General features: G+C 41.8%; 1 long non-coding RNA gene and 1 other non-coding gene across 4 annotated transcripts; one reads left to right on the forward strand and one right to left on the reverse strand.

Annotated features, from left to right (window-relative positions):
- On the reverse strand, window positions 1-26,954 carry LOC117085429. Of its 3 annotated transcripts, none has more exons than XR_004437954.1 (4): window positions 25,470-26,954; window positions 24,432-25,163; window positions 5,912-5,978; window positions 1-1,265 (listed from the first exon to the last, which is right to left on the reverse strand). It is a non-coding gene; the product is annotated as an uncharacterized LOC117085429 (long non-coding RNA). The 3 variants fall into 3 exon arrangements; XR_004437953.1 differs by lacking the exons at window positions 1-1,265; window positions 5,912-5,978 and adding exons at window positions 15,901-15,957; window positions 17,367-17,463; XR_004437952.1 differs by lacking the exons at window positions 1-1,265; window positions 5,912-5,978 and adding an exon at window positions 17,080-17,463.
- On the forward strand, window positions 16,582-16,684 carry LOC117086544. The gene has a single exon (XR_004438439.1). It is a non-coding gene; the product is annotated as a small nucleolar RNA U13 (small nucleolar RNA).
- Window positions 26,955-27,433: the final 479 nt, after the last annotated feature.

The raw sequence follows: 27,433 nt of genomic DNA on the forward strand, positions 1-27,433 counted from the left end.
TAACCAAACACCACCTATTCCCCAAAAACCTATGAAAATAAAAAATTTAAAAATATATATACTCATCTTCATCCCAACACAGTCATAACATTTTTAATTTTTTTAATGGAGGAAGGGGTCCATCGAGGCAAGAGTGTCTAAGGCCAATGAACATGCTAACGTAGCCCTGAAAGCCATTCCTGCTGCTGCCTTTGTAACTAATTGCCTTCTCACGCCCATGAAACTGGTGACTAGATACTGGCATTTACTGCAGAAAAAGCTCATTGGGCAACAGAGAGCGAGAAAAGCAGGAAGTGATTCTGCCTCATTTTCACCTTCCTGACTCATGCGAGAGCATCTAATCTAGTCATAGATGAGTTCTGGGGCTAGAAATCTAAATGGTTTTTAGATGAATTTTAGTGAAATGGCTTTTGAATGGACGCTGAGTGCCTGTCTCACTGCATCCACCACACTTGTGTTAGTAGAACTACTACAGGACCACATACCAGAGGAAGGGAGAGACTACAGGTGCTGATATAAAATCAGTTAAACTTTGCTGAAAATGAAGGAAATGTTGCTTCACTCTCCAAGGAATATTTGTGTTTCTGTGCAGATCAGATCCTGATTCCATCCAAATCAGAACAGATGCTATTATCACACTGAGCCAGTATATTTCCCCCTGCCTAATTCAGGTAACAAAAAATCCACAAATAAGGAGATGGGGACAATTCATATTCAAGTAAATAACAGCTTCCAGCTTCTTTTCCCATTTTTCCTTCCCTCTGATCTCATCTCCTACCACTCTTCCTCTTCCTCACTGTGCTCCAGCAACCCCTAAAACATGCCACATGCACTCCCACCTCAGGGTCTTTGCACTTGCTAGTCCAAAGCCATCTCACTCACAGCTCTCCTACATAAAAGGGCATCCTCAAGCACCCCCTCTTTCTCACTCTACTTTTCTACACAGGACTTGTCACCTTTGGACACACTCTGTTTTACATGTTTATTTGCTCATGGCATATCCACCCTTCTGGAAAATAAACTCTATGAAGACTGGATCTTTGATTTATTCACTGTTGTATCCTTAGCACCTGTAGTAGTGTCTGGTGCTTATTAAGTGCTCAAAACATTTGTAAATAAATGAATGAATAATTAATATTAATACCTTGGTTCTCCTTTTCTCCCAGTTCAATTCATTTTACCTGCTGTGGTCACCTTCAAAGGTCCTTGAGAGAGACACCTTGTGTTTCGGTCATGTCAATTAGGTCATGCACACTGAACTGAAACTGAGATGAATGACATCATCTGTCATCAAAATTTAGGTTAAACATTTCCTCAGTAGTTATTCAATATTTTATATATGAGGACAGACCCAAAGAGAAGTACTTGCTTAGGGCCACACAGGGCCAAAGTTTAGGTCTCCTAATTCTGAATCCAGAGTAGTATTTTCTTTTACTTTCTTTTTTTTTTTTTTTTTTTTTGACAGAGTCTTACTCTGTCACCAGGCTGGAGTGCAGTGGTGCGATCTCAGCTCACTGCAACTCCACCTCCCAGGTTCAAGCAATTCTCCTGCCTCAGCCTCCCAAGAAGCTAGGACTACCGGTGTGCACCACCGTGCCCAGCTAATTTTTGTATTTTTAGTCGAAACGAGGTTTCACCATGTTGGCCAAGATGGTCTCGATCTGTTGACCTCGTGATCCACCTGCCTAAGCCTCCCAAAGGACTGGGATTACAGGTGTGAGCCACCACACCCGGCCAGCCAGAGTATTTTCTGCTACATATCATAGCAATGTCTATGCTTTTCGTCTTTTTTTTTTTTTTGAGATGGAGTCTAGCCCTGTCGCCCGGGCTGGAGTGCAGTGGCCGGATCTCAGCTCACTGCAAGCTCCCCCCCGGGGTTTACGCCATTCTCCGGCCTCAGCCTCCGGAGTAGCTGGGACTACAGGCACCCGCCACCTCGCCCAGCTCGTTTTTTGTATTTTTTTTTAGTAGAGATGGGGTTTCACCGTGTTAGCCAGGATGGTCTCGATCTCCTGACCTTGTGATCCGCCCGTCTCGGCCTCCCAAAGTGCTGGGATTACAGGCTTGAGCCACCACGCCCGGCCATGCTTTTCGTATTCTTATTACCAGGAATATTTGAGAAAAAAATGACTAATATGGGCAATCCTCAATTCTATTATTATTATATTATATTATATTTATTTTTAGAGACGAGTTTTCATCATGTTGCCCAGGCTGGTCTCGAATTCCTGAGCTCAAGCGATCTGCCTGCCTCAGCCTCCCAAAGTGCTGGGGTTACAGGCATGAGCCATCATGCCCAGCCCTCTTTTATTTTTGTTGAGCTTAGAAAATGACATGGCTTTCCATCTTCACTTACATATAGCCTAAGTATTGGCATCATGAGTTCTACAACCTCTCTTATGAAAGGAATTAGCTTGTACCTGTTCTCTAGTCACTTTCCCCCTAGAACCACCTACCAACTTTGTTTAAATTCCTACAAGTACCAGTAACAAAACAATTTTACCAAATTATTATTATTCACTATGATCCTGTCATCCATTGAGGTATGACATCCAATTAGGCAATGTTAGTTCCTGGAAAACTGAAACACTCATCATTTTGGCAAATGAAAAGTAATTGCTGGATTCACTAGCCAGGGCACAGACAAAATTCATCTTGTCCTGAGAAATATCAAAGCTTTGAATTTTTAAGTAAAAGTCTAAAAATGTCTGGTGCTGAAACCATTAATGCCAACTAAGTGGTCCTGTATACTGAATTCTTCTGACTCAAAAGAATTCTTATAGCATCCCACCACCCCCAACCCCACACCTCATTCTTGTTTCTGTGAGGCTGGCAGTCAGAAAAGTGAGTCATTAGTTAGGCTTATTTTTTGGACAGGTGTATTATTATTATTATTATTTTTTTTTTTGAGGCAGAGTCTCACTCTGTAGCCCAGGCTGGAGTGCAGTGGCCGGATCTCAGCTCACTGCAATCTCTGCCTCCCGGGTTTACGCCATTCTCCTGCCTCAGCCTCCCGAGTAGCTGGGACTACAGGCACCCGCCACCTCGCCCGGCTAGTTTTTTTTTTGTATTTTTTAGTAGAGACGGGGTTTCACCGTATTAGCCAGGATGGTCTTGATCTCCTGACCTCGTGATCCGCCCGTCTCGGCCTCCCAAAGTGCTGGGATTACAGGCTTGAGCCACCTCGCCCAGCCTGGACAGGTGTATTATTTGCAGACAGATTGTACCTGAAAATTCTATTCCAAGATTTGAAAGGATTGTAGCAGAATTTTCCTGGGATACGTTTGCAATGACACTTGATAGAAGAAGGAAGATATGTGTCTAGATAGCTAGAGGGAATTTCAGCAGTGTTAAGGCCATCTAGAGCATCAAATCTCGTTGGAGAAAATTCTGGAAGACCTGCTGGTGAGCAAAGTAAGAGACCAGCAGTAGGGGCTAATCTATCCTAGGGATGAGAGCAGTTGCCCTCTCATCACTCACCTGAAGGAGAAAGGTACCAAATGAAGCATTTCAGACTAGGAGAATGCAGCTAACTCCTAGTGAAGTGACTTTCAGTTTAGTTTTGTTTTGTTGTAGCTAATCCCATTGTTATATGCAGTGTAACTCTCTGGGAAATAGCTGTAATTTCACTCATTTCTCTCCCTCTTCAAGAAGAGTATGGAAATGCAATTGAATGAGAGTATGTTATTATAGGATATCGTACTTAAGATCCTTCTGTATGATAAAGACAGAAAATCCTACTTACACAAGGGAGGAAATTTACTGGGTTGTGTAACTGAAAATCCGGGGATAGTATGGGCTTTAGGCACAGCTGGATTCAGGGTTCAAAATGTGTCACTAGGTCATGGATTTCCTTCATCTTTCACCTCTGCCTTCCACAGATGGGCTTTAGCTTCTGGTTCTACATGGGAGCAAGCTGACTACACAGAAGTGCCAGCTTCATATTGTCCCAGGTTCAAGTCCACTGGGAAAGAGTGCCTGCCTGGAGGATGCCAGACTCTCACTGGCCAGAGTGCCTCTGGGATGGGGATGGGGAAGGGGAAAACCCCATAACCACTGGGATTGAGTAGAGGGATGGAGTAAATCACTAACTAAAAGTGGAAAGTGTAACAAAGAATGTCACAAGGAAAGGCCAAGTAACCAGAATGTTCATAAAATAGGGAAAACGTAGTATCTGTTCAAATTCAAATTCACTGCATTGAATATTGTGTGACATCCCATAACTGAAGAGATAGCAGTGTGTGTTCACCAAGGCTGAGAGTACAGGCAACACTGGGCTGGTGGAAAGGAATATAGAACTATGCTTCAGGATTGCTTAGTAACCGTCTTGTTTGACTGCTTATTTTCCCACGTGATCCTGAGTAATTCATCTCACCTTTCAGGTTCTTAGGCTTTTTTTTTTTCCCATCTGTTAAACAGAATTGCCTGTGTTACTTATCTTACCAGGTTACTGTGTAGCTGAAATCAAATAAAACATTTAGTAATAGTTTTATTAGGCCGGGCGCGGTGGCTCACGCCTGTAATCCCAGCACTTTCGGAGGCCGAGGCAGGCAGATCATGAGGTCAGGAGGTCGAGACCATCCTGGCTAACACGGTGAAACCCCGTCTCTACTAAAAATACAAAAAAATTAGCCAGGCGTGGTGTCAGGCACCTGTAGTCCCAGCTACTTGGGAGGCTGAGGCAGGAGAATGGCGTGAACTCAGGAGGTGGAGCTTGCGGTGAACCAAGATCGCGCCACTGCACTCCAGCCTGGGTGACAGAGTGAGACTCTGTCTCAAAAAAAAAAAAAAGTTTTTTAAATTTATCATGAGATATATTTCCATACATATATTACGTATTTTGTTTCAATAAAGGATGATGAGGCAAATCCACCCAGTGATTTTTCACTTCTGGGGGCTGTGCAGTTCTTGAATTCCTGACTGCAAAACTGAAGCAAGTTTCTTTCACCAGTTCTAACAAGTGAGTCCAAAGTTTAATCAGATATTTGTTTACTGAACTTTTACTAAAAAAGAACATTTGAGGAATTAGCACAAGATCTGAGATGCAGGTAATTCACTGACAGATTTTTCTTTCCTTCTTATTCATTTGATCTGAAAATGTGTTTGAGCACCTACAGTGTGATGTACAATATAGATGTGGTCCTGCATTCATGGAGCTGGAGTTAAAGTGGCATTAAAATATTAAACTAAGCTGTGTGAGGTAACATACATCAGCTACTCAGGAGGATGAAGCAGAAAGATTGCTTGAGCCCAGGAGTTTAATGCTGTAGTGTGCAATGATCATGCCTGTGAATAACCCCTGCACTTCAGTCTGGGCAATACAGCAAGACCCTGTCTCTAAAAAATATATATATTAAACTAACAATCAAATGAATGAACATATAATGACCAACTGACAGAAGCTATAAGACATTAGAGAAGCCTCTGGTGAAATGACAGATAATCTGAAACCCAAATGACGAGTAGTCTTAGTCATTGGGAAATTGTGATGCTGTGGGAGAACTTGAAATCAGAAATGCTCCAAACAAAGTAAAATGCTGGTGAAGATGTTCTATATTGGATGCTGGTTGTTTTTGTTCACTCAACATCCCTATCCCTGTTCTTTTGGTAATCTAAATTCTTGTAGTTTAGGCAGCTACGTGACCAAGACCTGACTGCAGTACTCTTTTCTCCAGGGTATTGATCAGTTCAGGGATGGACATTTGTTTTAACCTAGCCAGACAAAGTGTTGTTCTCTGGAGACTTTCTTGTATAATGTCAAGAAAAACTGAAACATTTAGCTGCAGTTATTAAGCTAAGAATGTGTAATGGTGTGAGAGTCAGCCAACTATATAGTTAGAGGAAGCACAGTCTACACAAGACTACCTACTTTCAACACCAACAGCAAGCTCAGGAGGTTCCCAAAACATACCTTTGATAATTCACTGGAAGAATTCACAGAACTCACAGAAAGTTGCTGTACTCATGGTTACAGCTGACTGCAGGGAAAAAATACAAGTTAAACACAGGCCAAGGGAGAGACACATGGGCCTGGAAGTGAAGTGGTACCACTGTCTAGGGTAGATAGCCGGTGTTCATCATCTCACACCAAGAAGATTAAGGACATGGACACACACACAGGGAGTGAGTTTAGGAGCAGAGGTTTAACAGGCAAAAGAAAGAGAAAGGATAAGTGAGAGAGAGACAGAGAGAGAGAGAGAGAGAGAGAGAAGAAAGAGAGAGAGAGAGAGAAAGAGAGAGAGAGAGATGCTTGAAAAGGAAGTCAGGTGTGTAGTGGGAGGGTACTGGATTTTATAGATACACTTGAGGAGGCGGAGTCTGATTTACATAGGGCCCACAGATTGGTTGGACCAGGTGTGATGTTTACATACAGGGTGGGGAAGGCTGGCTACCACACCCTAATCTGATTATGCAAATGAGCTTTCCACTTGGCTGGCACTATGTTGTCTACTCCTTACTGTACATGTATCTGGCAAAGAGAAGGGAAGATGGAGCTGTTATTTTGAACATGCTTAGTCCCAGGTAGCCTTTTCCTATTGGCACAGCTGCCAGCATTCACCCATGCAAGCTTCTAGCTTGCTTTTCTATGTCTGCAGCTCAATTTTCCAGACTGTTCTTTGTTACAAAACAAATGATTTGGGGGCTGCTTTTCATTAAAAGGAAACCCTTACCGAGGACTTCCTTACCCTCACTATCTGCCTAAATAATTTCTTTTTAACTCCTATATCAGAAGGTGCCAGATGTGGAGTTTCCAGTTGTCCTCTCCCCATGAAGTCGGGGCAGCATTACTGTCCTGGCATCAGTGCATGATGGTATGCAAAGTCCTGCCACAGAGAAAATTCCCTCAAGCCTCAGGGCCCGGAGTTTTACTAGAGCTCCACACAGGCAAAATTGATTAGCCATGAGACTGATTTCAGTCTCCAGTACCCAAAGTCCCCACCTTAAGTAACCTTGGTGGTGTGACTCAAAGCCATAATCACAAAGCTCTAAATCACATTGTTACTATCTGGTTGGCCCAAGGCCCCCAGGCAAACAGAGACACTCTTGTCAGGCATGACATTCCAAGGACCTAAAGATTACCTCCCAGAAACCAAGAGCAAAGGCCAGATCACTCTTTGAGTAAGGTTCATTCCTTACTTCACAAACAGGCATCTCTGACAGTGAATATTCTGCCTCCATAATGATAGTCTGTGATAAGAAGAAATTAAATCAAAGATAAGCAGAGTTAAAAGATGAAGCAACAGAGCAATAAGGTCATAATTTGAGTTCCCAGAACCAGCCACGCCTGAAGTCAGCTGCCTCCTAGGCTCCTCACTTGCATGCACTACCATATTTCCTTTTTCACTTAAGCTTGATTGAGTTTATATTTGCCCTTTGAACTAGAGAAGTTCTGAGGTAGGAGAGAGCCTTTTCATTTCAAAGATTTGAAAGAACAACTGGAATATAGTGAGCAAGGGAAAGTGAGTGGTAGATAAAGCTAAAGACGTTGAAAGGGGGCAAGATCATGTGAGGGTGTAACGGTGATATTAAGAATTAGGCATTTTCCTAAGGGAATTAATGCAGGACTAGAAAACCAAATACCAGATGTTCTCACTTATAAGTGGAAGCTAAACATTGATACAAAAAGGGAACAAGAGGTACTGGGGCCTATTTGAGGGTGGAGGGTGGGGAGAGGGTGAGGTTTGAAAAGCTACATTGGGTAACTATGCTGATTACCTGGGTGACAAAATTATCTGTACCCCAACTCCTGTGACATGCAATTTACCCGTGTAACCTGCATATTTACCCCTTGAACTGAAAGTAAAAGTTGGAAAGAAAAACAGAATTAGGGAATTTCTCCTAAGTGCAGTGGGAATCTTCTGAAGGATTTTTAAAGGCAAGCGACATTATCTGATCTATCTAGACATCTATATATAGAGTTTTTTTTTTTTTTTTTGAGATGGAGTTTTGCTCTTGTTGCCCAGGCTGGAGTGCAGTGGCACAATCTCGGCTAACTGCACAACCTCCACCTCCCAGGTTCAAGCAATTCTCCTGCCTCAGCCTCCCAAGTAGCTGAGACTACAGGCACCAGCAACCACGCCCAGCTCATTTTTGTCTTTTTAGTAGAGACAGGGTTTCACCACGTTGGCCAGGCTGGTTTCAAACTCCTTATTCAGGTGAATCCACTTGCCTCAGCCTCCCAAAGTGCTGGGATTACAGGCATGAGCCACCGCCCCCAGCCAATCTGAGCTGTACTTTAAAACATATACATGGAGAAAGGACAGGATTATGGGGAAGAGTGCAAATGATAAGAGTATTTACATTTAAGAAAAATTCGGAAGTAAATTGACCTGTTGGACTGTCTATGGATGGCAACTTTCTCTAGCAAGTGTCAAAAATTAGCCTCAGATTTATGGCGTGAGCCAGTGGATGGATGGAAGTAGCATTTTTTGAGATGAGAAAATAGAGGAATGAGATTGTAGATCAGTTTGGGATATGATAAATTTAAAATGCCTGTGAGTCATTCAAGTAAGATATTGGTTTCAAGGACGCAAGAGAAGAAAGTATGTCAGAAAGCAGGGAGTGGTCAACTGTGTTAAATATTTCTGAGAGTTAAGATGAGCACCAAAAGTGTCTGCTGGATCTGGAAACATGACAGCTTTTGAGGACCTCGAACAAGAGCGGTTTTAATAGAGTGGTGGCAAAGAAGCCATGTTAATTGGAGTAAAGAGCGAATGAGAGGCAAAGCAATTAAAACTGCACATATGCAACATTCTTAATAAGATTGTCTGTGAAAGAGAGTAAAGAGAAAACTGGACATGGGTGTGAAGTCTGGGGAAGGCTTGTTTGCTTTTAAGCTGGGAAATGTTTGGTCATGTCTGAATGCAGATAGATAGATACTGATAGAGATAAATATGGAAGATGTAGAGGAAAGAAAAATAATTTACTAGTCACGGTAATGATAACTGCTATAACCAAAGGAATCTGCAATATATAATAGGTCAAACACAATAGAAATTTATTTCTCACTCACATCAAGTTCAAAATGGAAGTTCTGCTTTTTCTTTCTCTTCTACTTTCTCTCCTTCCTTCCTTCCTTCCTTCCTTCCTTCCTTCCTTCCTTTCTTTCTTTCTCTTTCAATGAATCAAGTGCAGTAGTGAGAAGTGGAGAAAGAGTAGAATGAGGAGTTTGATCTGTAACTGACTGTGACCAATCAGTTGAGATAACTCACTATCTTCAGACCAGCCCCAAATAAATGTTGTTAATGGTAGCTGGGTCTTCTCTAAATGGTGATACTGGAATACAGACTGCATCCATCTTGTGGAAGTCCCATCCTTAATACTTGGTTTTCAAGTTTGCTGTGCCTCTCTGCATCAAATGGCAGAAGGTGTTACAGTAGGTAGCTAGCCAGGCATGAGTGGGGCAGGAGAGGGCTCCCCCAACACCCCTACTGGGAAGGTCAGGTGCCCATCTACTGACCGCCAGGCCGTTGTTAACTGTCTCCCTAAAATAATACTTGGTTACGGCCAGTATCAGGGAAAGGCAGTCTTCCTATATAGAGAGGAAACACCTGTAACTGGTAATCGGCAGCTTTCAGGAGTTGGGCAAGTGAACCCAGGCATGCGCATTGAGAGACAAAACGACAGAGTATGACCTTCCAGGGGCATTCCACTGGAAAAGGGAAGAAAGCCTCAGCTGAGCATGTGTACAGCTCCTTAAACACACTGTGTATGCTCACCTCCCAAGCACAAGGAGGGCACTGCACGTGCAGGTGGGTCACCCTAAGGGAAGAATCAAAAGAAAGGGGTGCAAGATGCCAGAAATACGCCAGCATATAAAACTCCAAGTCACAAGGTCAAACACTGCACTTGTCCTTCAAGTTGCCTGCTTGGGTCTCTTCCAAGTGTACTTTCCTTTTATTCCTGCTCTAAAGCTTTTTAATAAACTTCCACTCCTACTCTGAAACTTGCCTCCATCTCTTTTTCTGCCTTACGGCCCTCGGTCAAATTCTTTCTTCTGAGGAGGCAAGAATTGAGGTTGCTGTAGAGCCGTGCGGATTTGCCACAGGTAACCCAGATATTCGCCACCCGTAAGAAAGGGAGAAGAAGCATTCTTGCTTTTGAAGCTAGCTGGTGGACCCATGCCACTTCTAATCATATTATATTGAGAATAACTAGTCATGTGGTTCCACCTAAAGGCAAGAGAGGTTAGGGAATGTCGTTTCTGGTCAGGCAGCCACTACTTCTCAGCAACAACTTTATACCAAGAAAGAAGAAGCCTAGATTTAGGAGGACAATGATTTCTGCTACAGGTAACAAATAACCAGTTAGAAACATTCTCTGAGAAGGCAGGACAGAATGGAATCCAGAACATACATGAAAGAATTTGCTTTTGGTAGGAAGAGGGACAAACCCTCCATTGAAAGAGAAGGAATGAGAAATAAATAGGGGTTTGTATTTTTCTCACTTACAGTGAGTGCCAATTGGAGGAACAGCATTAAGATTATAGGAGTTGAAACCAAGTTGTGCCCAAATTTGGGACCCTAGTCTACCACATAGAATTTGGTTGAGGAATAAGGACTGCCTACTTTAGCAAGAATGTTTACTAACAGGATTGAATTAAAAGGAATACACAGACAGGATAAACCATGCTTGAAGAAAGCTGAGATTTATTCTTTTGGGGGCTATTTCACACTATTTTTTACCTCTGTCAGGATGATCTAAAGAAAAATTCAGAGAGTGAGGTTTTGTCTCAAAATGAAATCACCTTAAAAGCAGTGCCAAAGGCCTTGCCCTCCCTCAAGTATAATAGCATAAAAAACAAGCTAAAAACTTTGCTAAAACTAACCTGGAGGAAGAGGTCAAAAGATAAACAATAAGTTGCTCTGTACTTGTAGAAACCGAGGGGAAAGCTGATCACGAGCTGCGTCAGGTTAGCCAGCTCTGATACCACAACTGGTGGTGAAGTCAGCAGCACAAATTCAAAAAGCCTTGCTGTGCTAGGCTTCACTATCTTGGCTCTCACACAAGAAAGGGAACTTGTGACCAAAAGGGACACTCCAAAAAGAATTTCAATGAAGTACAACTTGAGCAAAAACAATAAGTTGCCCAGATTTCTTGGATCACAGACAGAGGGCCTGGCATGTGGAATGAATGCCATCAGCAGAGAACACAGCCTTGATTGGTAGCTATGGAGCCCACTGCCCATGTAGTGTCCCCAGGCTGGCTTCCTGGTGAATGCTTTTTGGTGAATGCCAATCCACTCGCCCAGCTCCTTCTTGCTGTTTTTTTCTCCCTCCAAATGATTCCCACAGAAATTTTTCCCACCCTAGACACCATGATAAATACTCTTTACTAAGATGTCATTGCAGTTTGGCTTTGTAAAAACTTTTCCTTCGGGAATGCAGAGCAACATTGATGGTAGGAATTAAAATGGTTCAACCCTTTGGAGAATTGTTTAGCAGTTTCTCACAGTGATAAACATATATCTACCCTATGATTCAACAGTTCCACTCCTGGGTATTTACCCAAGAGCAGTGAGAATATATGTTCACACAAAGACTATCACAAGAATGTCCACGGTAGCTTTTTTAATATGAAGCCAAAACTGGAAGCAACCTAAATATATATCAACAGGAAAAAGGATAAACAAATTGTTGTATATCTACACAATTCAATACTACTTGGCTCTAATAATCTGATTTTTAAAATGGGCAAAAGATTTGAATAGACATTTCTCAAAAGAAGATATACAAATGGTAAACAGGTATATGAAAAAATGCTCAACATCATTGATCATCAGAGAAATGCAAATCCAAACTACACTGAGATATCATCTCACTCCAGTTAAAATGGCTTTTATCCAAAAGACAGGCAATCACAAGTGCTGGTGAGGATGTGGTGGAAAAGGAACCTTTGTACAATGCTGATGGAATGTAAATTAGTGCAACCACTAAGGAGAACAGTTGGAGGGTCCTCAAAAAACTAAAAATAGAGCTACAATATGATCCAGCAATCCTAATGCTACATGTATTCCCAAAAGAAAGGAAATCAGAATATCAAAGAGATATTTACACCCCCATGTTTGTTGTAGTACTGTTCACAATAGCCAAGATTTGGAAGCTACCAAAGTGTCCATCCGCAGATGAATAGATACAGAAAATGTGGTTCCTGTGAAGAATGGAGTACAATTCAGCCATAGAAAAGGATGAGATCCTGTCATTTGCAAAAACATGATGATAACTGGAGGTCATTTTGTTAAGTTAAATAAGCCAGACACAGAAAGACAAATATTGCATATTCTCCCTTATTTGTGGGTTCTAAAAATCAAAACAATTGAACCATGGAGATAGAGAATACGATGGTTACCAAAAGCTGGGAAGGGTAATGGCAGAGGGGGTGAGCAGGAGTTGGAGCTAGTTAACAGGCACAAAAAAAGAATAGTTAGAAAGAATGTATGAGATCTAGTACTTGATAGCACAATGAGGGAACTATAGTCAGTACTCATTTAATTATACATTTACAAATAGCTAAAAGTATAATTGGATTGTTTATAACACAAAGGATACATGCTTGAGGGGATGGATACCCAATTTTCCATAAAGTGATTATTACACATTGCATGCCTGTACCAAAATATCTCATGTACCCCATAAGTATGTACCCACAAAAATTAAAAAGTAAAAAAAATTTAAATACTACTTGGCAATAAAAACAGACTACTGGTAAGTGCAATGGCATGAATGAGTTACCAAAACAGTATGCTGAGTGAAAGAAAGCCAGATGCACACAAAATTATACAGTATGATTCTGGGATGATGAAAATGTTCTATATCTTGTTTTGAATGGTGGTTGCATGAGTGTATAAAGCTGTCAAAACCCATTTAACTGAACATCTCAGATCAATGTTTTTATTGAATAAACATTATACCTCAAAAATAATCTTTTATGAAATGCTGTTAACATACCCTTTACCTATTCTCATATTTCAGGTGCTTGAAAATATGCTTCCCGTCCCTTCTAATATCTTAGAATGGCTTACAAAGCAGTCTAGAATTTAAAGGCAAACACCAGCAGCAGTACATGACACACTGCAGCTAAACCCATGGAGAAATGGGCTAAGTGTGAGTGCCCTGGCATGTGGCACTGGAATTAAATCCTGTTAACTGTATTTTTGCCACCAACAGACACATCTTCTATTCTGACTTAGAAGGAGGTAAATGCTAATTCTAACTATACTGGCTCCTGGGGGTTACACTGAGAGGACTTAGCAAGAATTGACATATATAGTATGGGAATAGAAAAATCTGGTGCCATCATCTTTTACATTTTAATTTAATTTTTAAATTAAAAAAAATTGCCAGGCATGGTGGTTCATGTCTGCAATCCCAGCATTAGCACTTTGGGAGGCTGATGCAAGTGGATGGCTTGAGCCTAGGACTTTGAGAACAGGCTGGACAACATGGCAAAATCCTATCTCTGCAAAAAATACAAAAATTATTCAGGTGTGGTGGCATGTGCTTGTGGTCGCAGCTATTCAGGAGGCTGAGAGGGGAGAATTGCTTGAGTCCGGGAAGCAGAGGCTGCAGGGAGCCAAGCTCATGCCCCTGCATTCCAGCCTAGGCAACAGAATGAGACCCTGTCAAAAAAAAGAAAAAAGAAAGAAAGAAAAAGAAAAAAATTTGAGACAGGGTCTCACTGTCATCCAGGCTGGAGTGCAGTGGCATGAACATGGCTCATTGCAGCCTCGACCTCCCATGCTCAAGCAATCCTCTTACCTCAGCCTTCTGGGTAGCTGGGACTAAAGGTGGGCACCATCATGCCCAGCTAATTTTTAAATTTTGTGTAGAGACAGGGTCTCCTGATGTTAGCCAGGCTTGTCTCGAACTGCTGGGCTCAGGCAATCCTTCAGCCTCAACCTCCCAAAGCGTTGGGATTACAGGTGTGATCCACTGCACCTAGCCTGTGTTGTCATCTTTAATCCCTAGATAGACTCCCTACTCTGATTTCCTATTGTATTCTTACCTGTACCAAACAACTCAGCTCTTTATTTTGTATATAATAGATGGCTTATGAGGCAGGCAATACAGTGGAATGGTTAAAAACACAGTCTGTGTAATCAGAGAGAAATCTGAGTTCAAATTCTAGCTCTGTAATTTATTACCCATCCAAATTCAGAGAATGCACTCAGTCTCTCTATGGTTTAATAACCTTTTATGCTAGACACTCCAGATTCCAAGAGGGAAAGATTGAAGAGGGATGTTCTATACTTAACAAACTTGTCAGTTTCACTCTCCTGGGATAGAATGGTCAGTAGGTTGGGAGAGCTGAAGGTTGTTGTGCTGATGGAAAGGAAACATCAGGAATGGGGACAAAACATTATCTCCCTAGCAATTTGTATGGGATTTCACGACATTCGAAGCTCCTCCCCTAAGTTGTCTACTGTAAAGAAAGTATTATCATCCATACTTAATAAATATAGAAACTGAGGTTCAAAAATTATTCTGTATCAACGTGAAGCTGACAATAAACCAACTACACCTTCAGAAAGTGAACAAAATGATTTTCAATGACTTGTTAGTTTCTAATATAGGCAAATATTTTAAACTTTTAATAGACAAATTAAATATATAAAGAAAAAGTCACAAGTAGTAAGTATATACTGTGATGGATTTTGTATAAATCAAACATAAGCATGTAGTCATCACCCAAATGAAGAAACTGAACACTCCCAGTGCCTCCAAAACCAGCCTCCACAGCCACTCCCTCACAGCCTCCCAGAAGAGTAACCATATCTTCACTTCTAACATTGAAATTAGTTCTGCCTGTTTTTGAACTATATGTAAGTGGAATCATATTAAATCACACACTAGGCTCCTTTTTGCCCATCACTTTTGCTCAGTTTGGTATGATTCATCCATGTTGTGATCATTCGTATTGCTGTGCAGTCTTCCATAGCACAGTGTCTGTTCATTCTAGTGGGTGGGCATTTGGGTAGTTTCCAGCTGGGGGATTTTATGACTACTGTTGCTGTTAGCATAAATGTCTTCTGTGAGCCTATATATGAATTTTTGTTCTGCAAAAATTCAGTTGTAGACTTGCTGAGTCTTAGGGACTTCATATGTTCAGCTTGAATAGAGAGTGCCAAACTGTTTTCCAAAAGGTTTGTATCAACTTGCATTCCTACCAGCAACTAGCTCCTTTTGTTTCCCATCCTTGTCAATACTTGTTACTATCAGTCTTTCGCATTTTGGCCATTGTGGTGAAGCTGGGGCATGTTTTATCTTCAGTACCAACTGTTGGTAGTCCTTTTTTTTTTTCTCTCTGCTACTTGAGTTTCATTTCCTTTCACACAGTGGCTGAGATACTTTTGTTCCACTTTCTTCTTTTTACTTAAAGTTGTCCATTCTAGAAGAAATTCTGGTGAGTTCTTTCTTGTCTTTTCTTTGTTTTTTTTCCCCCCCAATGTTGCTTTCAGTCACCCTGACACGTACTTCTTAACCACCTCTCAGAGCCACTCCTCCAGGTGACCTTGGCGACACTGGTCAGGGCATTCAGCCACCTGGACCATGACCCCACTTGTACCCCCAGGGTCTCTCGGTTTACATTTTCTCTCCTATCTCATCTAGTCTCATTCACACCCACCCTGGGAACAGTTCTAGTCCCATTTCTTTACCAGGCCCTAAAAACTGTCAGATAGGCCAGGCGCGGTGGCTCACACCTGTAATCCCAGTATGTTGGGAAGCTGAGGCGTGTGGATCTCCTGAGGTCGGGAGTTCAAGACCAGCCTGACCAAGATGAAGAAACCCCGTCTCTACTAAAAATACAAAATTAGCCGGGCATGGTGGCGCATGCCTATAATCCCAGCTTCTTGGGAGGCTGAGGCAGGAGAATCGCTTGAACCCGGGAGGCAGAGGTTGCGGTGAGCCAAGGTTGTGCCATTGTACTCCAGTCTGGGCAACAAGAGCAAAACTCCATCTAAAAAGGAAAAACAAAAAACTGTCTGTTAATAAAAATAGTTAGCATTTGTTGACAGTTTACAAATGCAACAAATAGTTAGCATTTGTTGACAGAACATCATAATAATCTTACGTTCTATACAAAATTCTACATTTTACAGCTGGGGAAACTAAGGAACAGGAAGGTTAAAAAAAAGTTTCCAGAGTTCGAACTGCTACTGATTGACAGAGCCAGAATTCAAACCCAGCAAGTCTTAACCCACAGTGCACACTCTTAGGACTTCAGTGACTTCAATCCTTATTGTCTGTGCCACTCATCTGCCAACTCTATTTAGATTCTTGTGTTTTTGGTCATCTTTATATTTCCATCTCCATCACCATGATTTTGAATCTTTGGGATCTCCCATCTGATCTTGTAGGGCACTTAACAAATGGAAATATTGGTTGAAAAGAAAAGTAAAAACTTAAAAATTCTATGTGAGAAATAATACCACAAGGTGAAAAACACCGATAACAAATCAGAAGAATAAAATATATGACAAAGATTTAATATCCTTACCACCCTTTTACAAATCTATAATAAAGAAGGCATGCAACCTATCATTAAAAATGAGTAACATGAAAATGAGTAATATAAGAGTTGATCCTTTCATAGTTCATATGTGTGATGATTGGGTGTTCATGCTCATGCGTGGGATGTGCTTCCCTTAAGCCTTGTTCAGATGTGAGCACTTTACCATCTGATGTGAACATAATAATAATAAGTAATATAAGAGTAAAGTAAGCAATTCACACTAGTGGAAATGGCTAAGTAACTTATAAAAAGGTTTACTTCACTGGTAATAAAATGAATGAAAATCTGATTTTTTACTTTATACTTTCCTATATTTTCATGTATTTATTCATTTTTCAAGGAGTATTAGTTTTATCCTTTTAAATTTTAATTTGATTAATTAATTACTTAATTTTTTTAGAGATGGAGTTTTACTGTGTCACCAAGACTGGAGTGCAGAGGCATGATCATGGCTCACTGCAGCCTCAAACTCCTGGGCTCAAACAATCCTCCCACTTCAGCCTCCAGAGTAGCTGGAACTACAGGCACATGCCCACTACATCCTGTGAATTTTTTATTTTTTGCTGAGATTGGGGTCTTGCTATGTTGCTCAGGCTGGTCTCAAACTCCTGGCTTCAAGCAATACCCCTATCCTGGCTTCCCAAGGTGCTAGGATTGCAGGCATGAACCACTGCTCCTGGCCTTATCCTTTTCTATTAGTTATTTCTATTTGGGGAAAACAAAAGAATGTATATCACACATTCTAAGAATCTGAAACTCTCTGGGGTCTAATGGCAGGGGTTAAACAGTTTAGGGGCAAAGAGTTGCATTTCTAAGAAACCATTTGTCACTCACTCAATCTTTTTTTTACTTACTCAATTTTCTGCCCCCATGTTTCTGGGCAAATTAGTCACATCTGGACCTTGTCATCAGGACCTAGCACATCTTTCCTCTCTCCCTCTCCTTTTTGACCTGAGGATACAGTAGAGTCCTATAAACCAGACTCCTGGTACTTAACCTGCAGTACTACATTTTCCACTGGATCCCAGTCAGACTGGGTTCATCTGTGGCCAGTTCAGATGCCACAGCCCCTATAATGACCTATTAAAAATCGACATTGTCTGTCGATGTGACATATCTTCCTAGCAGAAAACCCAGCCATCACCTCAGATCCCAGCCCAGCTCCTCTTTCATTCCTCTCTCATCGTCTTCACTTTCAACCATGAACTTACCTGTCCTTCATACGAGAGTCCTAATAATATAAAATAGTGTCTATAATTTATTGAGTGTTATAACTTCATGCTAAGAATCAACACATATCTTCTCATTTTAATCCTCCCAACAATGCTTTTAGTTGCATATAATCACTATTTTACAGACATAAAAAATGAGGATCGCACAGGAACAGCCAAGCCAGGATGTTAAGATTTGTCTGTCTGGCCTTCTTTTGACCAGGGGTCTTTCTTCCCTCAGCTTTTCTTTTGCCCTGACTTTATTCTCTGTTAGGTCTGGATTCCTAGCACCATCAGGTGACCTGCTCTCTCTCCCCATATAATTGCTTGGATTTCTCCTGCTAGTGCCTCAGCAAGCCCCTAACAGTTTCCCTTTATTGTCATCTGCACAGACACCTGTATGATCAGACATGCCCATCAGTTTCTTCCTGAATCTTTACTCTCAATACCTGTCAATCCAGTGCAGCCCAACTTAGAGGCTTCTCTGTCTCCAGTAACCTGCAGCATCAGCTGATTCCAATTCAAATGGGAAAATGCTTTGTTTCTCCTGACTAAAAAACTGGGACTAGCAGGGTGTATTTGTGTTTTCAAAGAATATATCAGTCCAAGTAAGTTTCTAATGCAAGTAAATTTTCTAACTAGCAATGGTCCCCAATCTTTTTGGCACTAGGGACCGGTTTCCTAGAAGAAAAATTTTCCACAGAGAGGGTGGGGGTGAGGGTGGCGGTATGGTTTTAGAATAAAACATTTCCACCTCTGATCATCAGGTATTCGTTAGATTCTCATAAGGAGCACACAACCTAGATGCCTTGCATGAGCAGTTCACAATAGGGTTCCTGTGAGAATCTAATGCCACTGCTGATCTGATGGGAGGAAGAGCTCAGGCAGTAATGCTCACTCACCTGCCGCTCACCTCCTGCTGTGTGGCCCGGTTCCTAATAGGCCACAGACCAGTAACAGTCCACTGCCTAGGATCCTGGACCCCTGCTCTAATAGGAAGAAATTCAGAAAAGAGAATGGGAGGTGGCATTTTACAGAAAAGGAAGCGGCATTTTACAGAAAAGGAAGCTGAGTCTCAGAAAATGTTTGGCTTGGCCAAAAATAAGCAGCAAAATGTGAAAATGAAATTCCACTGTCTAATCATTGCCTCCAAGCCTTGTCCTCTTTCTGTCCCCACCCAGTACCCTTCATGAGTTGGCAATAAATGTCTCCCTCCTAGGTTTTCATGCTTATAGGAGAAGTCATTGGCTCAGAGAATCCCTGAGATGCATGGGGACAGGACTAGTCTTCTTTCCTTCTCCACTTTACTCCATCTGGCCTTGCAGCGAGCCCTCTCTATAAGTAAAATTGTTGATGAGACCATTCATTCAATTATAGCATTTTATGCGATATTATTTCATGAAATAGAATGTTCAACTCTTGATTACCAGTCTCCCAGTTTTCCACCAAGGTTGTGATGTGTTCTCAATGTACATTTAAGTTCTGTGAAGATTTTCCATTCATACATTCATCCAATAAGTGTCAAGACATAAAGAATGCTAAGTCCCAGGAAGAGAAAGAAGAGCCCCATAGAATAAGGAGTTGAATTTCATGAAGTGATTTGCATCAAATTCACTGGCCTCTCCTTGACTTCCAAACTCATTATCTTTCTAACCCAAGGCTCAAGGTAAACTTGCATTCTTGTGACTCTTTCAGACAGTCGATCGTAACAAATCATGCTACCTTGGTTAACTGTCTTCACTTGATGTTCCACCCAGAAAAGCACAATTTGCTTTTCCTTCTGACCACAGCAGCCCTAGCCACAGCCTGCATTGTCCAAGGGCATGCCGAGCCAAATCGCTGCTATCACTGCTGCCACCTTTTGATCCCTAACACCATCTGACAGAGCTTTGCGTCCCTACCATATTTCATGTCTTTCATCCCTGGGTTCCTCTTTTGGTACTGAGGAGCCCAGTAGGTGCCCACATTAGACACACTTCCTCACTGGCCAGACAGCAGGTGGGCAGAACCACAAACTCACTTCAGCTGCTGTCTTGAGATGCAGCTTTCTCAGGGACAGCGGGAGAGACCAAGTACACAGTCTCAAAGTGCAGCGGTCACGTCTTGTTCATCTTTGCATCCTAGCACCTAGAATAGTCTTTAGCATTAGGTAGGAGCTCTGCAAATATTTGTGGAAAGAAGGAAGAGAGGGAGACCAGAATACTGAGGTGATTTGCCTAAGACACATAGTTTAGTAGAGAACTAGATACGAATCCTGGCTCCCAAAGTCCTATATCCGTGCTCATTCCACTCTACCACCCTAGCTTTACATTGGCCTCCTGAAAGAAAGAAAAATGAGACAAATAACAAGGGAAGGGAGAGAAGATACAGAAGAGAACACCCAGTAAGGAAAATTTGGGGTTGAATTTGCAGGTGGCACAACCACAAGGCCAGAACTGATGTTTTCCTGGGCCTGAGGTGGTCTACTCCAAGGCAGATAACATTGTAGTTACGGATAAATGGTGCTATTGATCAAATTCTGACATCTGGAAAAGGCCTAGAAAAATAGTTGATTCCAGGCATAGTGAAAGTAGTTCAAAAATACGTATTTTCAAAATGTAAATATGGACAATTACCATTATCCCACCTCCAATCTCCAAGCTTTTCTGTATCTCACTTAAAAAAAAATATAATCTTTTCCTACCTAACCCAGCAAGATAAATGTGCCCTAAGAATTTGCTATTATTATTGCTGTTACTTAAAACATCTTTAGTGAATGAAGCATAGTAGATATTAATCTGATTTAATTAGAATGAGTCAAATTATACTCAGAAACCCTAGTAAAAATTTTAGTGAGAAATTTCTTTTCAGAATATGACTTTGATGCATATTTATTTTTTTCATGAGGTATGGACTGAGGAAGAGGAAGGAAGAGAAAATAGGTAAAAGGAATTTTTTTTTTTTTTTTTTTGAGACGGAGTCTGGCTCTGTCGCCCAGGCTGGAGTGCGATGGCCGGATCTCAGCTCACTGCAAGCTCCGCCTCCCAGGTTCACACCATTCTCCTGCCTTCGCCTCCCAAGTAGCTGGGACTACAGGCGCCCGCCACCTCGCCAGGCTAGTTTTTTGTATTCTTTAGTAGAGACGGGGTTTCACCGTATTAGCCAGGATGGTCTCGATCTCCTGACCTTGTGATCCGCCCGTCTCGGCCTCCAAAGTGCTGGGATTACAGGCTTGAGCCACCACGCCCGGCCATTTTTTTTTTTTTTTTTTTTTTTTTGCATTGCCATACTGTTAACCAAAACTAAAGACCAGAAGAAGAGAAATGGAATAATTAAAAAGTGATGACAATGTAATATTTAGGCATGCTGTCACACACAGTCCAACAAAATGGTTTTAGAAATTATCTTTAATTCTTTTAGTTACTGGGGAAAAAAATAAACCAGAAAACTATAAAGAGATAAACATTTCTTATTATCCTATTGTTTGAAAATAACTACAGTTAGTATTTTAGTATATAGCCTATTCTACTATTGTTAAATAGGTTTATTTCTAAGAAATCTCAACTTATCAAAAGAATGTAAAGAAACAGGTAAAGTAACACTGGTTGAAATTGGAGAAGGATGGCTGAGCAATAGGGATGGAACAAAAATTTCTCATTTAGAAATACTAGCATGTGCCTTTTAGATTTTGTCCTTTACGAGTGTATCTCCTATTAAAATTAAGCCAAATTGCAATTTAAAACTAAAATTAAAAAAAAATGTTTTAATGGAAACAGAAATGTTAAAACTCACAGAACAGAATTTTTAAAATAGTAATTTTAACAATAAATTTACTTTCATAACCATAAATGTATTTGGTTATTGCTAGCTTTAATTTTAAAAAAGTAGATCAAAACCTACAAAAGGAAACACAAACTTCCTTGCACTTTCCACCACATATTCAGCACCCTCTAACGCCCCATCACTGTTGCTGTGCATGTCTGCCTGCAGTACAGTCCATTACAGCCAGGGGAGGCAGCAGCTTTTTATCATTCTGATGATACCAATTTCCAGTCAGTTCTGATTATTACTAACAGCGACTCAATAAATTATATTCAATAAGTAGCCAATTGTGCTATGTCCAATTTTTGTTATGGACACTTTAACTGTAGGAGAAATTAATGCCTGTATAATTTTCCAAATGCTTTCTTCAGGCATGTGTACATATACTTTATATAGAAGTTATCTTTTTAAATTTGTTTTTACCAGAAAAAAAAGAATCATAATAAACCTACTTTAGAAGGTTTTCTTTTCACCCAACAAAGCATTTTGAAACTCTTCCATGATAACAAATGTGGATCTAATTATCATTTTAACTTATCAAATTTCACCTTATCTATAATAAAAGTTTAATCCTTTATGAGATTTATCTTTCAAAAAAGAAATGAATTTGCTTTTCTTCTTTAATACTGCTGGTATTTTCAGTATCTTTATGATGTTACTATAAGAACATAAAACATCAGTGTGATTTGGTTCCATTATCATTTAAAGCCAGACACTAAGACCAATGGAGGCTGATATTCCTGTAGGCCATAGCAACCCTGGGAAATCTTGCCTTGGCTGAAGCTATACCAAATCCAGAAGTAATTGAAGTCCCCCTAAGGTTTCAGGTCCCCCCAAGGAAGGCAGGAGTTGTGCATTACTCAGCATTCTCAGATCTATTCTAAAGCAGATTATTTTCTTAGGTTTTGATTCAATTCCATACAATTCAAGCATTTTTATTTAATAAGTACAAGGCATTGTGCTCAAGGAGAAGGATAAAAGCTAAAGCGGATCATTCTAATTTTCCTGAACACTTACAACCTCATAGGAAGACATACATACATAAGTAAGTATGACACAAGGAAAATTTGTAAGACAAAATAAATAAAAGTATTATAAGAAACACAGAAGAGGGATAGATTACATTAGGCTGAGTGAGGTGGCTTTTGAGTTGCTACTAGAAGGGCCGGTAGGACTGTGATCAGAAGAGAGAGGAAGGGCTGGATGGAGCAACAAGAGTCTGAGCTATTAACACAGGTTTGAGTCAGGCTGACCAGAGCTGTAAAGCCCTTCTCCTGTTCTCACTGTGTATTCTTTTCAGTTCTGTCTTCCTGAGGCTGCTATGTTTCTGGGCATGCCCAGGGGATCTACAAACCAGTTGTGCAGAGCCCGGTGTTTCAATAAGAAACAAAATGCTGAGTAACAACATGAAGTCAGAGTGTTGCTTGCCAAGAGCTGGGAGGCCTGGGTGGTTTCCCAATCTTAAAGAAGCAGAAGGATATTAAAGTGAGCCTCCCAAAGGAAAACGTGGATCTACTTACCAATGCAGAAAATGATACACACGGATCCAATTTAGGTACGTGCACTACCTGTGATGACTATTGGTCACTCCCAGATCACATGGACCAACTGTAGGTCTCAACTATTTTGGCTTTCCAGAACAGACTAATACATAACTAACGGCTTACCTTTGTGAAAAATATTTTATGCACTGTAGAACAGATAATTCTCAGTCCTGGGCCAAAGGGGGAAAGTTTGGAGAGAATTAAACAGGAAATGACTCTGCTACAAAGAATTCAGGAACATAAGTTAAGTGAATAAACAATCCAGGCACAAGTGATGAATTCTAGATGTCCTGGGAATAACAGGGCGTGTTGCCAGCTCAGATGAGTGAAATCCCACTCTGATGAAGGGCTCCAGGGCTGCAAGGAGACCACTCCTACATCCATCACATCAGTGTCACAGGTTTACCACCTGCTCAGCTCTTATTCTACATCCTAAGGCCTTTTGCCCCATCACACACATTTGACCGTTTAGTCTAGGAATCAGATACCAAATACTGGGGAGATCTCATAAAGCCCACAACTAAAATAAGCAGAGGAATCAGAAGCTGGACAGAGTGACCCAAGGAGGACTAGGGATAACTCAGGAGTTCCTTATTTTATTTTATTTTGAGAGAGAGTCTCGCTCTGTTGCCTAGGCTAGAGTGCAGTGGTGCAATCTTGGCTCACTGCAAGCTCCGCCTCCCGGGTTCACGCCATTCTCCTGCCTCAGCCTCCCAAGTAGCCGGGACTACAGGCGCCCGCCACCTCGCCTGGCTAGTTTTTTTGTATTTTTAGTAGAGACGGGGTTTCACCGTGGTCTCGATCTCCTGACCTCGAGATCCGCCCGCCTCGGCCTCCTAAAGTGCTGGGATTACAGGCTTGAGCCACCACGCTCGGCCTCCAATTTGCAGTCTTATATCCCTCACCCCCTCCCACCTTTTCCCTGGAGTCCCCAAAGTTCATTGTGCCGTTCTTATGCTTTTGTATCCTCATAGCTTAGCTCCCACTTATGAGTGAGAACATGTGGTTTGATTTTCCTTCCTGAGTTACTCACTTAGAATAATAGTCTTCTATCCCATCCAGGTTGCTGCGAATGCCATTAATTCTTTACATTTTATGGCTGAGTAGTATTCGCTCTCTCTATATATAGCTCTCTCTATATATATAGCTAATAATAGCTCTATCTATATATACACTTATATCTAGAGAAATCATTCTATATATACACATAGATACATATACCTTCATACATGTATATATGTATTACATATGTATTTACTATATATAGAGAGAAATACACTCACACACACACACACATACATATATATATATATAGAGAGAGAGAGACAGAGAGAGAGAGAGATTTATGTAGGAACTGGCTCACATTATTGTACAGGCAGACAAGTCCAAAATCTTCAGAGTGAGCCCGTCAGCTGGAGCCCCAGGGAAGACTTGGTATTGCTGGTCAAGTCCAAAGGCAGTCTGCGGGCAGAATTCTCTCTGCCTAATGGGAAGGAGAGGGAGTCTTTATCTGTTAAGGCCTCCAGCTGATCAGATGAGAGCCACCCACATTATGGAAGGTAATCTGCTTTACTCAAAGTCTGCTGATTTAAACGGTAATCTCATCTAAAAAATATGCTCACAGAAATAATTAGAATAATATTTAACTAAATACTGCGATCTAGCCAATTTGACACAGAAAATTAACCATCACAGTCCCCATTCACATAAATCCTCTTTCTTCTACCTCCTGGCCTGAAAGATGCTCTCCTGTGAAATCACTGTTCTCCCAACTGTTTTCAGCATGATAGCTTTATCTTCTTTGCTCAAGTCAGCAGGTGAGATGGAGTGGCCAGCTGTCTTTCCTCCCTCCAGCGTGCTTTCTCACCCTCCAATTACCCTCACCCACTCTCACTCTCTGCTCAGTTGAAGACTGTGCAGTTCTCAGTGCCGGGACTCACCGGATCCATCCTCACTTCCCAAGCCTACTTCAGCAGCAGAATCAGCCTTGCTCCTCTGCCCTGCCCTTTGCCATAATCTGTATTGACTTTGGAATCCACATTAACCTTTTAGATTCCTTTACCCCAGAGGTACTTCCTGGGTTAAAGACCTCCACCTGGCCGGGCGCGGTGGCTCAAGCCTGTAATCCCAGCACTTTGGGAGGCCGAGACGGGCGGATCACGAGGTCAGGAGATCGAGACCATCCTGGCTAATACGGTGAAACCCTGTCTCTACTTAAAAATACAAAAAACTAGCCGGGCGACGAGGCGGGTGCCTGTAGTCCCAGCTACTCGGGAGGCTGAGGCAGGAGAATGGCATACACCCGGGAGGCGGAGCTTGCAGTGAGCTGAGATCCGGCCACTGCACTCCAGCCTGGGTGGCAGAGCAAGACTCCGTCTCAAAAAAAAAAAAAGACCTCCACCTTTGACCTGCCTTAGTCAGTGTCGTTAACACTTAGGGTAACCTGTGTTTCTGAGATCTATTATCCCATTTGCAGTCACAGCCTGTCATCTCCTTGACCCCACCCAGCAAGCCCATCTCTGGCTTCCCTGGAATCTCTCCTGCCTCACATAACCTATCTCATTTCATTCACTAATTCTATTTGCCTTCACTGCTTCCTGCCTTGCTTACTAGAATCATAGACTCCCTGTGTGCCCCCAAATCCTGGACTTCACTTCCAAAGAACCCATGGAAATATATGTAAAGTAGTGGCAATATGGTAGATACAATTAGGTGGGATTTCCTCCTCCTCTTCTTATTGCTCCTATTCTTCATCTTCCTCTCATTCATTTTCGTTTGTGTTTCCAGGTAACTGTGCTTTGAAGAAAGGTAGAACTTTGAAGAGGTGGCTCATTTCCTCCTCAGAGTCATCTAACTTGAGCCACTCCAGTGCTCCTACCTCTCCATTTCACTTCCAAAGCGCTTGGTGACTCCCTAGCACACCAACACAGAGAATCACTGTTCTAGAGGATTTCGACCCTAAAAGCCTCCATTTTCTTCTTTCAACTCCTCCACCCTGTAACCCCACGAAGTTACACACAGTTACACCTCCTACTTTATAGTGACTACTGAAAATAGTCCTTCCTATTTCGGGATGTGTCCTTCCAGAAACAGATGCTGAGAAAAGGATCCAGGGATCCCAGGAAGCACTGGGAAGTGAGTGTAGAAGTGAGACAGAAAAGGAAAGAAAGCCAGTACAGGGTGTGTTGTGATCAGTTGTCACTGCGGGCAGCTGGGGCTCAGACTTCCTGGGGGGTCTCAGGGGCAGTATAGATCATGCCTCAGAGTTGTCTCACTTGGGAGGCAAGGGCCCGTGGCATTTATCCATGGCCTCCCTCTGTCACTGGTTGAGGGCTGCCCCAGGGGTGTTACTCCCTGACACTTCTTTTCTGACCCAAGTGTGGGCCAAGGCAGCTCCCACAGACAGATAAAGGCTGCACCAGGGTCACCAGCACTTGCAGTAAGGAGAGTCAGCACATAGGAAATGCTGAGTGTCAGGGACATCTGTGGAGAACCAAGAACCTTCTACATTTCCTATCCAACTAACTTTACTGTAAATGTAACTACCCCTGTTTCTAACTTCCTATCCTTTTATTCATTGTCTTAGTTATTGTTGGATACATCATTTTAATTTAATCTTCTTGACCATGGAAGTTGGCATTATCTCAATTTTATAGAAAAAGAAACTGAGAAATTAAGAGTAAGCAACTTCACAAAAATTACCCAGCTAGTAAGTTCTGGAACTGTGATTTAAAGACTCAAAAATCCAAGTATTTTCTAATACAGCAGAAATGCAAGGGCAGAACCTTGGGACTACCCATCCTTATTAGCAATGTCCTGGGTAATAAGAGATGAGTTCAGAGTAGAAATAGAGGGGTTATGTCAGAGAAGGGAAAAAACTCTTCATCTAAGATTTTTTTTTTTTTTTTTTTTGAGATGGAGTCTCGCTCTGTCACCCAGGCTGGAGTGCTGTGGCTGGATCTCAGCTCACTGCAAGCTCCGCCTCCCGGGTTCACGTCCTGCCTCAGCCTCCCGGGTAGCTGGGACTACAGGCGCTGCCACCTCGCTCGGCTAGTTTTTTGTATTTTTTAGTAGAGACGGGGTTTCACCGTGTTCGCCAGGATGATCTCGATCTCCTGACCTCGTGATCCGCCTGTCTCGGCCTCCCAAAGTGCTGGGATTACAGGCTTGAGCCACCGCGCCCGGCCTAAGACTGGTTTTGACCAACTGTTCCCTGACTCCATTTCTATTGACACAGCACACTAAAGCTTAGTAGGCCAGAATCTTACTGTTTCTTCCAGAGACCCTTACATAATTTCTAAGAACAAAGATCAAATAAAATGCAATTTGCAGAATAAGTGATGTCTGGCATATAATAAGTACTCA

This window comes from Trachypithecus francoisi, unplaced genomic scaffold, assembly GCF_009764315.1.
Source record: "Trachypithecus francoisi isolate TF-2019V2 unplaced genomic scaffold, Tfra_2.0 Lachesis_group1, whole genome shotgun sequence".
Lineage (NCBI taxonomy): Eukaryota > Metazoa > Chordata > Mammalia > Primates > Cercopithecidae > Trachypithecus > Trachypithecus francoisi.